The sequence below is a fragment of the Podarcis liolepis genome, assembly GCF_965112155.1.
Source record: "Podarcis liolepis genome assembly, chromosome: 7".
NCBI classification, from domain to species: Eukaryota; Metazoa; Chordata; class Lepidosauria; order Squamata; family Lacertidae; genus Podarcis; species Podarcis liolepis.
In genome coordinates, this window is record NC_139561.1 from 36,570,713 (window position 1) to 36,584,275 (window position 13,563).

General features: G+C 45.1%; 2 long non-coding RNA genes across 4 annotated transcripts in view; one reads left to right on the forward strand and one right to left on the reverse strand.

Moving 5' to 3' along the window:
• Positions 1-13,563, forward strand: part of LOC310711669 — a 98,502-nt gene that overhangs the window by 1,691 nt on the left and 83,248 nt on the right. The window lies entirely within an intron of this gene.
• LOC310711686 lies at positions 1,022-13,077 on the reverse strand. 3 transcript variants are annotated; one of them, XR_014528582.1, is made up of 5 exons: positions 12,533-13,077; positions 11,952-12,177; positions 6,155-6,302; positions 1,714-2,210; positions 1,022-1,536 (listed from the first exon to the last, which is right to left on the reverse strand). It is a non-coding gene; the product is annotated as an uncharacterized lncRNA (long non-coding RNA). The 3 variants fall into 3 exon arrangements; XR_014528584.1 differs by lacking the exon at positions 12,533-13,077 and having other exon boundaries at positions 11,952-12,300; XR_014528583.1 differs by lacking the exons at positions 6,155-6,302; positions 12,533-13,077 and having other exon boundaries at positions 11,952-12,300.

The following is a 13,563-nucleotide window of genomic DNA, read 5'->3' on the forward strand; positions in this document are numbered from 1 at the left end:
ACTCACTATCAGGCAGCTTCCTATTTTTCCAGGAGGGCACTGTTGCTGGCTGAAACCTTAGCAGAAGCTCTTCACGCTGCAACGTTTTGTTGCAGACCCCACCTGTATTAGTAAATACTGGTCACGTGGCAGAAACAGCAAAAGAGGAATATTCTCCACGATCTGTTTCTAGACTTTCTGAAGGCATCTGATTGGCCACTGTCGGAAACAAAATACACTGGGCTAGATGGACTTTTGGTTTGATCCACCAGGGCTCCACGCCTTCCCCCCCATCTTCACCGGTCTACTTGAACATAATGGATTAAGTAATGCCACAGATGTAAACATGAGAAAGCTGGAATACTTACCCTGACCGAAATCCCCTTTCCCCTCCTTTTTGTATACAGTGGTTTCCTTTCAACAGCAACAAAACCTGAATCCACTGTTGCAGAAATCTATACATTTTAAATATCTGTAGGTGACAACTAGCATAATGCCTTCCAGGTTTTGGATTTCATCGGACAGCAGCATAACAAGACATTGTGTGCTGAAAAGCGGGAGCGCTCTCTCTCTCTCTCTCTCTCTCTCTCTCTCTCTCTCTCTCTCTCATATCCCTCCCCTTTTGTCAAACTTAGCTTTACGCGAGAGGTAGCTAAGATCACACATTGATTTTTATTTAGAACAAGGACTTACTGATCTGTACAGGACTTGTAATGAAACTGGCAAATCTCTGAGCAACTAAAGGTTCTTCAAGGCACACGATAAACGCTTGGTGGTCCTGTTTTGTCGCAGATGTGACATGCATTTGATGAAGACTGTCGTTGCCTGTGACAGCTTATGCCACAATGAACTGGATAGATGCTTGGAAAGTGATGTGTTCAGGATGCAGGGAGGAGCAGACGGCACACACAGCTAGAGGTTTGTGACATTTCTATAGGAGATGCCTACATAGCTAAGCAGGCAAGTTGCTTTTCAGCTCTGCAGGCCTGGGTGGGTGCACTGTGTAATGTACAGTTACGACCTAAATCAGGGATGGCGGAGAAATTAGATTAAGTTTGCATTTAAAGGAGAAGCTACCTGTTTCACATTTCTCAATGCAATGCATGAACTGAAAAGTAGCTGTCCTTCAACATTTGCACCTCTCCAAATTTTGCAATGCTTTTCTGCATTCAAGTGATGTGTACAAAAAAATGCATATACCAGGGTAAAGTGTTCATAAAGATGTGTATATTAGTGAAAATGTCAAAGAAAAGTGCATTGTTTTTGGAGATACCGCTTTGCAAAAATAAAAGTGTATATTAGGCAACATTACACACAAAAATGTGTTTATTAGGATAAATTCACACTGAAATAGTGATGAGGATTTTTCTCCCAAGTGGAAACTGATACGGGAATGTGGAGAACTGGAGACTGGAAAAATGAGAAACTGAGTGAAACCAAAGTTGACACGTTCTTCCACCCGTAGGCCTGATACATTCCTACATCATGCAGATGACCTGTAAAGAGTGAGTGAACATAGTGTGGCTGTTGGACAATAAATGCCCAGTGCTGAAGCACCTGTAGCCAGTGGCATAGCGTGGGGGGTGCAGGGGGGGCCGGCCGCACCGGGCGCAACATCTGGGGGTTAGGGTTAGGGGGCGCAAATCCACAGGTTAGGGGGCGCAAATCCACTGGTTAGGGGGCGCAAATTACTTGCCTTGCCCCGGGTGCTGACAACCCACGCTACGCCACTGCCTGTAGCATTTGGAAATGTATTCTTAGTCATTCGTTCTGAAGGTGTTCTGCAGGTGCACATTTTTAACTACGGATGTTGGGGAAACTCTTTTCTAATAATACTATTAAGCGTACCTAGCAAAGCACAGGCAGGTTTGTTTCCACCACCGGCTGCTGTGTGTGTGAGAGAGAGGCTTTCTTTTTCCATACACTTCTTCTCCAGCGTTTCCCCCCATCCTCATTGTTCGCATTTTAGGTTGGAGTACTATGGAGTTTGAAATCCCATTTGCAAACAAACGGCGAGTCATTAGCCATGAAGAAACGGAGATTATTGTGAAGGGTGGGAGAGGTGGGGTGCGTGGAATGTAATCCTGCTTCATTCTCTCGCAGCCATGAATAACCGATACACATGTCTTTCCACCGTGGAAGTTATGCGATTAACGGAAGCCATTCTGTCGGTTGAGTTGCCACTTTCAGTGGATGCTTACCATCAGTCTGCATCTTGTATAATCGACTTCCTTTTTTTTGCAAAAAGAAGAGAATCAAAATCAGAGCTTGCCTTAGGAATTAGGGTCTCCTGAATTGGGCCCATAGAGTCACAATGTTAGTGGGACCTCGAAGATCAGCTAATCCAGTAACCCAACCAGTACAGGAGATCTGCTGATCTAGCACACCTCCCATCAGCCCTAGCAAGCATGGCCAGTGGCCACAGACGATGGGAGTTGTAGTTCAGCAAAATCTGGAAGGCCAAAGGTCCCCCAATACCTGCTTTATATTAAGCCCCTGTTTGGAAACAGTCTAAAATACACCTGCAAAACAAATGGAGGAAGGAAACCCATATGAAGCATTATATTCACGACTGGCGAGATGTTATGAGATGGCCAACCAAACATATGTTGTGCCTCAGTGGGAGTCTTGTTTATCTTTATTTTTTAAGAACCCACCTTCCTCAATGTGCAGCTCCTCTGTCTCATTCGTGTCTCTAGAGGATGCCGGTGAATGGCCTCCTATCTCCTTATTCTTCCATCCACTTGGTGGTGTAATATGCAAAGGAAAAATGGACCCGTCGCATTCAGCATTTCCGCATTAATGAAATGTGGATTTCTATTTCAGATAATGTAACTTGCTGGATTATTTAATAACCCTGGAACTTGTTAAGAGCTCGGCTAAGCTGCTGAGTTATTAAAGTGGGAAGAAATAGTCTTTCAAACAGTTGTTTTATGAGGAGTCTCTGTAGTCGTTGGCTTTGAGTTTATCCAGTGATAAAGCTATTTGCTAAGGTTGCCGTTTTACTTCATTATGGCAAAATCACTTATTTGGGAAATAATGGAGAAATCAAAACTTTTTTATATTAAAAAGTTAGAGGAGATTTAAAAAACCCCACATTTTGCCTATTTATTTCTCAGCGTTCATAAGCTGTGCTAAGAGGAGAGGGTTTGAGATTCAAAGGTGGAAGCCACACCTTCTGTTCAGGAAACTCTAAACCAGTTCAGAGGTGTACCTAGGCTCCCTGCGACCCTTGGCAAGGAGCAGTATCTGCATCACATTCCCTTGCGCCCTTGGCAATCGCCAGCTTGTCCTTCACAATTTTTGTGCCCTCTTGGACCTGCATCCTTGGCGGGGACCAACCTGACCAATCCCTAGGTGCATCCCTGCCAGTTGCACAGGTAGTTCAGGTGGTCAGGGCATGATGCTAATAACCTCAACGTGGCAGGCTCAATCTCCAAGTGGGTAGGAATGTGCAGGCTCTCCTTCCAAGGGAGGCAGAGGAATAGAGGAGGCTACATAACCCCATCAAACCATTGGTCCATCTTGCTTAGTATTGTCTCCATCAGGGGTAGCCAACATTGCACCCTCCAGATGTTGTTGGACACCAACTCCCAGCATCTCCAGTTGATATTACCAAGGGACAGGGATGGTGGTAGTTGGAGTCCAGCAGCAACTGGAGGGCACCCTGGCCTACACCTACGGGCAATAGCTTTCCAAGGTCTCAGACAGGGGTCTTTCCCAGTCCCACCTGGGGAGGACAGAGATTAAACCTAGAACCTTCTTCACGGAAAGAATGTGCTATGAACTGTGAGTCTTCTCCAGGGAGGCATACAGTGGTACCTTGCAAGGCGAATGCCTCACAAGACAAAAAACTCGCTAGACGAAAGGGTTTTTTGTTTTTTGAGCTGCTTCGCAAGACGGAAACGTCTTGCAAGTTTGTTTCCTTTTTCTTAACACCGTTAATACAGTTGCGACTTGACTTCGAGGAGCAAAGCCTTTTTTGAGGTTTTTAAAGACTTTGGTGATTTTTGAAGCTTTTCCAAAACTTTCCCGACACCGTGCTTCGTAAGAAGAAAAATATTGCAAGACGACAAAACTCGCGGAACGAATTAATTTCGTCTTGCAAGGCACCACTGTAGTTCAGTGGTGGATAACACTGTCAGATTCAAAAACAGAACAGCTTTACACCTTTTACTCTTTAGGTCAGTGGAATATTTTTTCATGCCCAGGGCAGTTTTCTTTTTTAAATTCTAATACAGTGGTACCTCAGGTTAAGTACTTAATTCATTCCAGAGGTCCGTTCTTAACCTGAAACTGTTCTTAAACTGAAGCACCACTTTAGCTAATGGGGCTTCCTGCTGCTGCCATGCCGCCGGAGCCCAATTTCTGTTCTTATCCTGAAGCAAACTTCTTAACCTGAAGCACTATTTCTGGGTTAGTGGAGTGTGTAACCTGAAGCGTACGTAACCTGAAGCATATGTAACCTGAGGTACCACTGTATGGGGAAGCATTCAGACATGTGATCCCTTAACTGCAGTCTCAAATGTAAAACTCAGCAAAAGCTAAGCCATATGACTCTCTTGATCACCAGCAACACAACCTCTTCCAGTCACTCTCAGAAACAATGACTGATCTGTCATGTGCAGCTGCTCCACATTTTGTGCAAATTAATTTATTGAATTATTTGACAGCTATTTGAAATCTTTCCTGGAAATTGGGCTACCCATTTACCCCATTTAACAACAACAGCAACAGCATATCAGACACTATTATGGTTAACATCTCTCTCTCTCTCTCTCTCTCTCTCTCTCTCTCTCTCACACACACACACACACACACACACACACACACACAGGGCAAAGCTGCTTGACACCTCTAAAAAAAACCCACACCGGTGTGCCTGGTAATCACATAATGCTAAACCGTTGTTTATGGGTTATTAAACCATGGCTTAGCATTCTGTGTGAACTTTGAAGCTTAACTATGGTTTGTTTACTGGTGACAATGTATTGTTGTTGGTTTGTGAACTTTGGTTTGTTTTAACTATAAAAGGTAAAGGTACCCCTGCCCGTACGGGCCAGTCTTGACAGACTCTAGGGTTGTGTGCTCATCTCACTCTAGAGGCCGGGAGCCAGCGCTGTCCGCAGACACTTCCGGGTCACGTGGCCAGTGTGACGAAGCTGCTCCAGCGAACCGGCACCAGAGCAGCACATGGAAACGCCGTTTACCTTCCCGCTATAAAGCGGTACCTATTTATCTACTTGCACTTAAGGGTGCTTTCGAATTGCTAGATGGGCAGGAGCTGGGACCGAATGACAGGAGCTCACCCCACCGCGGGGATTCGATCCGCCAACCATACGATCGGCAAGTCCTAGGTGCTGAGGTTTTACCCACAGCGCCACCCGCGTCCCTCGTTTTAACTATAGCTTGATGTTATGTGTGAACCCAGCATGCTTCCTTAACCATGGTTTGTTGACCACCCCCTCCCAGACTCTCACCAAATCACAGTCTTCATAAGGCAAGAACAGCTGCAAAACAAGACAAACTTTGGAGAAACAAGTTATAGTTCTTAAACAAACCATAGCTTACATGACAGCTAAGCCTTGTGGTCTGGATATTGTACACAGGTCCCACTATCAGAGCACTTGTTATGTGAAATTTCAGTTATCCAAGCACAAATAATTATTCCCAAACCTTTCTACACGAACAGCTGATTCAGATATCCGAACAGCTGGAGTTTGCCCATTTCCTTACTTGCTGTGCTGGTCAATGGCAGCCATTTCAGGCAGATCAGCCAAATCAGGGAATAGGAGAAACTGGGCAAATTGGTTTTTCCTTTGTTTGTCTTTTGCCTGTTGGCTGTAGCAGTTTGGGGCAGAAACCATGCAGACAGAGAGGGAAAAATCAGGCAAATCATAGATTAGAAATGTTTCCATAGGAAATAATAGAAATTGTCAGCTCACCTAATGAATGATTTTCTGGGAACGCATTGTATTGAGAAAGCAGGACCTGTGTTTACTATAAATTTTCAATGGGGGCCTGGCAGACTTTTGCATGCAGGCTAAAATAGGGTTAAACATACATTCACTAATGGTATGTAGAAGCCCAAAGAGATAATCTGTCAAAAACTTAGACGCATCATCATTGCACTAGTGTGGAAGACAGTCATGCAGTCTTTGGTTGGTTTACATACCAGAAAGCAGCGAAGAATCTGAGCTTTGGAAATTCATAGTTGACATTGTAACATGTGTAAGACTTCACCGCAGTGTGAATTCCTTTGAGCGTCAGTTTCTTTTAGAGGGGATTAATTGCCACAGATGCTCCAGGCCCTGGAAATAGCTCTGAACACACCACACAGATTAATTTCAACTGTTGACTCTGTGTGTGTGTGTGTGTGTGTGTGTGTGTGTGTGTGTAAGTGGAGACCCATGCAGTTTCATGAAGGGCGTTGTTTTGTCTGAAATGCCTTCTTTGCTGTACAGTACTGTTATTTCTTTTGTTTATGCAGCATGATGAAATTGCATGACACTCTTCCAAAGTAAAGGAAAACAGGTCTCTGCCCCAAAGGACTTACAATCTGGGATGGGACACATGTGAGGAAGGATTGTGGGTCAGTGGTAGAGCACACACTTCGCATGCAGAAGGTTCGATCCCCAGGAAGGGGTGGGAGAGATGGGTGCTGAAATCCCGGAGTGCTGCTGCCAGTCAGTGTAGGCTATACTGAGCTAGATGGTGCCATGGTCTCACTGAGTGTTCTTGGGCCCATGTCTTGCATGCAACTCTGCCCCCCCCCCCATTTCAGCCATTTGGTTGGCATGTTTGGGTCGTTCTGCAGCACGTTTCCCACTGCATGGGTGTATCTGCTGTTCTGCCTATGCAATGGGGCAGAATCCTAAAGCCCCTCAGCTGGCAGATCTTCATTCCAGGATTACATAGGAAGCTACCTTGCACCAATTCAGAGCATTGGTCCATCTAAGCCCAGTACTGTTTGCACTGACTAGCAATGGCTCTCTAGGGCAGGGGTAGGCAACCTAAGGCCCGGGGGCCAGATGCGGCCCAATCGCCTTCTCAGTCCGGCCCACAGATGGTCTGGGAATCAGCGTGTTTTTACATGAGTAGAATGTGTGCTTTTATTTAAAGTGCATCTCTGGGTTATTTGTGGGGCATAGGAATTCGTTCACATCTTTTTTTCAAAATATAGTCTGGTCCACCACATGGTCTGAGGGACGGTGGACCGGCCCACAGCTGAAAAAGGTTGCTGACCCCTGCTCTAGAGTTTGAGACAGGGGGTCTCTCAGAGCCTGGCCTGGAGATGGAAATTGGGACCTTCTGCTTGCAAAGCAGATACTCCCCTTTCACAATGACACCCTGGATCCTCTATAAATTCTACAAGCAATCTCTGCAATCTGCCCAGAAATCTCTTCTTCTCTGTTCCTTTTTATTACCCTTCCTCATTGTTTGTAGATCCACAAATAATTGTTAACCTTTTGGGGCTTTAAGTTTGTTACTTATCATGACCCTTAAGCCATTTTTGAAATAATTATTTTCAGGGATGAAGCTCCTCTCCACCATAGGAATGCCATGCATCTATTTACCCCCTGACATATACAACCTGGAACCGAGCTTTTAAAATGGCTCGCAGGGTGATTTCACCTTCTTAACCATCTCAGATAGCACTCTGTCACCATGCAGCTTCCCATCTTGGTGTAGAGTTTATTTTATATACAGTGGATGGCCATTTCTGTTTCCAGCCCTTGTATGTGTTGGTGGAGTGCTTATAAGCGTTCCCCACCCTGTTACGCCCTTTTAGTGATGTGTTGATTTATCGTTTCAGGTCATTTCACCTTTCAGGCACACATTAATCGGTTGTTGCCTGTAATACCAATATACAATGCACAACTGCGATGTATTTACAAATATTCGCAATGCATATTTAGAACAGAGGTGCCCTATTTTCCATTCACCGGAAGCTTTCTGATACCTGGATCTTTCTGACCTCACATCAGGGAGTTCCTTGTAAAGAAGGATTAACCGCTAAACCTCTCTGGGAATTGTAGCTCTGTGAGAGGAGGGTCTCGTAACAACTCTCAGCAGCCTTAACAAACTACAGTTCCCAGGATTCTTTGCGGGGAGCCATGACTGCTTAAGGTGGCATAATGCTGCTTTAAGCATGTGGTGTGAATGTGGCCTTACTCTGACTCTTGACTTGACTCTTCAGCTCTCCTCCCTAGAGCAACTTCTGGATCCCAGCGGTCCCCCAGCAGCTGCAGTTGGCAGGCATGTTAGCCCAAGTTGCCCAGCATGGAACTAGGCACACATAACACAGCACAGTAAGCTGTGATAAACAGACTGTGCATTGCGGCTATTTTGCAAGAAGGAAGTACGGGGCAATGGCTGTTGTTGTTTTTAAGAAGAATCTGCTTTCCTCCCTCAAGTTGCCTCTTTTGATCAGCTTCTGCTGTGCCTATTTCCATGCCCACCAGAGAGACAGAAGGCAGTTTCTCCAGTTTTCATGACAAAGGTCTTGCTATAACAAGGTATTTTGCAGTCTGGGGAGGGCGGGTGGCGGAGGTGGAGGAAGGATGGGTAAGAGCACTGCTCTCTAGCAAAGGACTCTCTGACAAACTCTCAGCTTAGTTGTGTTGATTTGCAGGACTAGGAGGGCAGTCCAGAGCAGGAAAGGGCAGGGAGAGAGGCGGCTTTGCTAGCGATATCAAGATCAGAGGAGTGCAAGGAATGAAAGCAACGGGGAGAGAGGAAATGAGAGAGGAAACCTCTCCAGCACCTCATCATAATGATCGCAACTCCACGCTTAATATTTCTCCCCTCGCTTTGACACGGAAAGCGACAGAACATTTTCTCCCCTCCTCCCTTAGCGCATTGCAACTGTGTTCTGTTGTAGGAGGGAAAAGGTTCAAACTAAAGATTTCTCACCCACAGAATTATATTATCGCCGTTACGTGGCAAGTCCTAACCGTGTCCTTTATTATTTATTTGAAAGTATTTCTGGACTTCTTTATATTTCAAAAATCTCAGAGTGGCGTACACTATGTACAATATGAAAACAAGATCCAGTGAAGCAAAAATATGAGCTGAAGCCAATACAGTGGACATTCAGGTTGCAAACGTGATCAGTATGGGTTGCACGTTCGCAACCTGCAGCATTCGCAACCCACATCTGTGCACACGCAGGTTGCGATTTGGCGCTTCTGCGCATGTGCGACCGCCAAAACCCAGAAGTAACCTGTTCCAGTAACTCCGGGTTTTGGCAGTCTGTAACCTGAAAAAACGCAACCTGAAGTGTCTGTAACCCAAAGTATGACTGTAATAAACAGTATAAAACAACAGTATAAAAGCATGGAAAGGCAAATAAAAGAGATCAAGGGGATTCATGCACCAAAAAAATGGGTCTGATCTCTTGGGTCAAAATAATAATAATAATAAAAAAAAACAAGTCTTCACAAGATGTACAGGTTTATTGCCTTTTACTAGGTGCAGTTTGGAGTCCCATGAAATTTCATACATCAGTGTAGCTATTTGTCATGAGCCCCATGGAAACCTCTTGGCAAGATTGGTCAGAGGAGGTGGAGAATTGGGATGAGACTACTGAGACTGTCGAGCAACATCCTGACCACAACACAGCCTGACCTCCCAATGGTGGAGAGAACTGATGGAGTTAGCACCAGCTCTGCCCACTGAGGGTGTGGTAGACCTGACAACTGAGGAGGCATGCAAGCTTGACTTGGCCAGTGAATCGGGCTGGCAGACGTAATCCCCAAGGATGCTCCAGCAGACCTGTCGGTGTGAGTAACCTCAGTCTATTCGCAGGAGTGCCCACTTTCTTGCCCAGTACCATTGCTTTGGACTAGAACTGCACCAATAATTTTGTTCACCATGCCTTCCGAAAAGAGAGCCAAGAGGGCGCGTTAGGCGTTGAGGCAATTACCACATTCACACCATACATTTAAAGCACTATGATACCATTTGAAACAGGCATGGCTTCCCCCAAATAATTCTGGGAGCTGAAATTTATTAAAGGAGCTGAGAATTGTTAGGAGACCCCCCCCCCCATTTGCCTCACAGAGTTACCATTCCCAGAGTTCCCTGGGAAGAGGGATTGATTGCTAAACCCAGGTGCTTAGGGAGAGTCTTCACACTGAAGATGAGCTGTTTGTTTTCAGGATCAAGCTTTGAGGCTTAATGGGGTGGATGGCACCACTGGCCTAGAAAGACCTCAGCATAATGCAGCTCCCTAACTTCCTATCTGGCCAGAGTGGTCTGTCTCTCCCCTGGCAAGTTTTTGGGTGGGAAAGAAGAGGACCACAGAGATATAAAGGGAGTGGCAGAATGAGAGGGGCAGTGATGGCCTCCTTAGGTATAGACGAGAAACTAGATTCAGTTTGCATTTGAAGGCAAACCTACCCAATTCCCACTTACTGAAGTACACAGAGGGAATGCTGTTACAATATGCAAACCAAAACACAGAAATCCTTTGAAATTTGCACTTCTCTAGATTTTGCAATGCAGTTCTGCAGCCGAGACTATATGAAAGGACACCGGGTGGTATGCAGCTAAGTTTTACTCAGAGTAGACCCACTGAAATTAACAGATTTAACTTTCTCATGCTCATTATTTTTAAGGGGACTACTCTGAGTAAATCTTAACTGCACACCGCCCAATATACTAAAGTATGCAGATAAATGCAGATGCTAGTGAAAATAACATACACGACTTAGGGGAATTTGCTTTGCAAAAATGTGTATATTAGGAGAAATTCGCACTAAAATACTGGCGAATTTTCATGAGGACTTTTTTTTTTAAAAAAAAGCTGATGTGGAAATGTGGAGACATTTAAGACTGGAGAAATAAGAGAACATTTAAGACTGGAGAAATAAGAAACTGAAATGGACAGATTCAACCATCCCTAGGCCTCACCTGCCACTCCAAAAGGTGACCTCAGGAGCACAGCAAAATGGTTACACTTGTTTTAAACTGTTCATCGTATAGATTACTATAGCAGCCATGGCCAGGATTACTGGGGTAGTTGGGTGAATGGGTTGACGTTTGTTTTTCCTGGCTTCGTAAGACTGCAGTTTTGGAGATTTGCAAGAGTTCAGGGAAGCTTCCACTGCAAGCCACATCTGACCTGGTGGAAATCCGGCTGAGTTCAACTGTCCTCCCAAACCTGCCATCTCCGTGGTGCTTCTGCAGTGGCATAGACACGTCTCGTTTACATCTCTCATTCCCTGTTACTAGCGCATTAGAGCCCAGTAACAAAGATTGACAGTATCAATAATATGTAAATTCGTCTTTTTAATATCTTTTCTCTCCCTAGGAATGTTTGACATCACCCAGGGAAAAACAACAAACGCGTTTCATGTAGTCGCAGATCAGAGCATCTCTCCCTCTCTCCCCCTCTCCCTCCTTTCTTCTCCTTCTTCTTTAAACGTATCAATCATTGTATTCTGACATTGCGAGGAAATGTTCTGATTGGAGATATTTATGTCGCCAGTTATTAAAACGAGACAATTGCAATTAGGCGCACAGTGGCGGCTTCTTATCTTCCAAATCATTTTGTCCTCAGATGAAACAACTTCCCTTTCTGCCCCCCTGTACATGTCCCCCCTTCCTCTGTGTGTGTGTGCGTGTATGCGCGCGCGCCAGCTTAAGCTGTCAAAACCGGATTCAGTAAATAGGAAGTGCTGTTCTTCCCTGCAAAAGCTTTAGAAATTCCAAATGAAGTGTTTAATTATATAATTACCAAACAGACCGCCTCAGGTTAAATTCATTAGTGTTTCACCGGATTGCTTTCAGTGACTTCCCCGAGTACCCTCTTTTGCTTCTGGTAATAGAAACTTGTGGAAGCAGATTGCACCAATCGTTTCTCTCTGTCTCTCTCTCTCTCTGCGATTGCCTAGGTGTTCTTGCAACTTTTTTTTTTTTTTTGAGGGTGACACATAAAAGACAAAAAAAACCCCAAATCAACAAACCTGCCAGCCGGCCATTGTCGCTTTGAAGAAACTGTTTCAATCACTTTGCGTCGTCTTTATGTCAGTTTGCCAGATGGCTTGGGTCTTTCTGAGGTCCTGTACCAACGGGGCTTACAGAGTGCTGTTAAAGCTTCAAAGCCGCTTTTTAATCTTCCCGAACATCACAGGGGCTGCGAAAGTGACTTGGGCTCCCTGAAGTCTCTCCTACAAAAGAGGCCAAGCGAGCCTGGAAATGAAAGCCAGATAAAGGGATTGCGGGAATAAGAAACAGAGGGAAAAGAGCAGTGGTTAGTCTTTCTTGTAGCGTTTCAAAAGGAATTCTAAGACAAATTATGGCTCTGGGTGTTTCCAGCCCCCACTCTTCCCCCCCCCCCATCCCCACCCCACCCCGGAAAGAAAAAGGACTGATGCAGCGAAGAGATGCTGAGGCAGAATATTTTGACCCAAAGAACCCTTAACCTTGTATGAAGCGAAAAACAATGAAAGCACCTCTTTTTAAAATCATCTTAAGACAGTGTCCCTTGCATAATTACCAGTGTGCATGTAAAGGAAAGAAGGAAGATGTTGTGTTCTCCACTCACCTTGCCAGCGGCAATGTTAATAATGAGGTCTTGGTTTTGATTTTAGGGGTTGTTATGGACTGTTTTGGGTTGTTGTTTTTGTTTTTTTAAGAACCTCTTTCCTTAGTCTGTCTGCATTGCCACACTGAATGATGTCGTCCTCAGATGTTCATGACATTTGACGACAGTTGTGTTTATTCGATGTGGCACTCGATCTGAAGAAGTACACCTTTCTTCTACAGATAAAGGGCTGGCTGATATTGCAGTTGTTTTGGGGTTTTTGCCTCCTTAAAATGCTTAAGTTCATCCTCCTTGCACAAATAAATACTTGCAATGTGTTTTGAGCAGTGAACACGAGCTGAAATGAGAAACTGGAGACTGGTTGACCTTTAGACCGCATTTAATGGCACACTAAATACTGGTTGCCCCCATGTGAGCTTAACATTTTGGTTGTGTCTGGTTGAGCTAAGAGCTTAATGGCTGTTTGGAAGCGTCCAGAACCCAGCAGCCCATTGTAGGCATTCAGGAGTAAAGATGCCAGTTGTCCTGGTGTCTGCAATGGTCCTCTTCACACGATGAAAGAGACATTGGATTTTGACTTAGGAGGGTTGGCAGAGGGTTGTCATCTCTTCAAGGGGTGCAGAGTTGGAAGGGACCCTAAGGGTCATCTGGTCCAATTCCCCACCATGCAGTAATCACAGCTAAATAATCCCTGACAGATGGCCACCCAAACTCCAATGAAGGAGAGTCCACCACCACCTGAGGGAGTCTGTTCCACTGCCAAACAGCTCTTACCATCAGATAGTTCTTCCTCATGTTTAGTTTGAATATCCTTCCTTGTTCCATTGGTTCAGCTCCTACCTCTGGTGCAGCAGAATATAAGCTTGCTCCATCTTCAATAGGCCAACCCTTCAGATATTTGAAGTTGGCCAAGATCCAGGGCCAGCATCAGGAACTGGCAGGGTCAGGAATGTGCTGAGGGGGCCACAACCCTCCAGGGGACCTGTTGACAAGAGCCCCTGCTCTTCAGTGTTGCACCCTGCTTGCTTGAC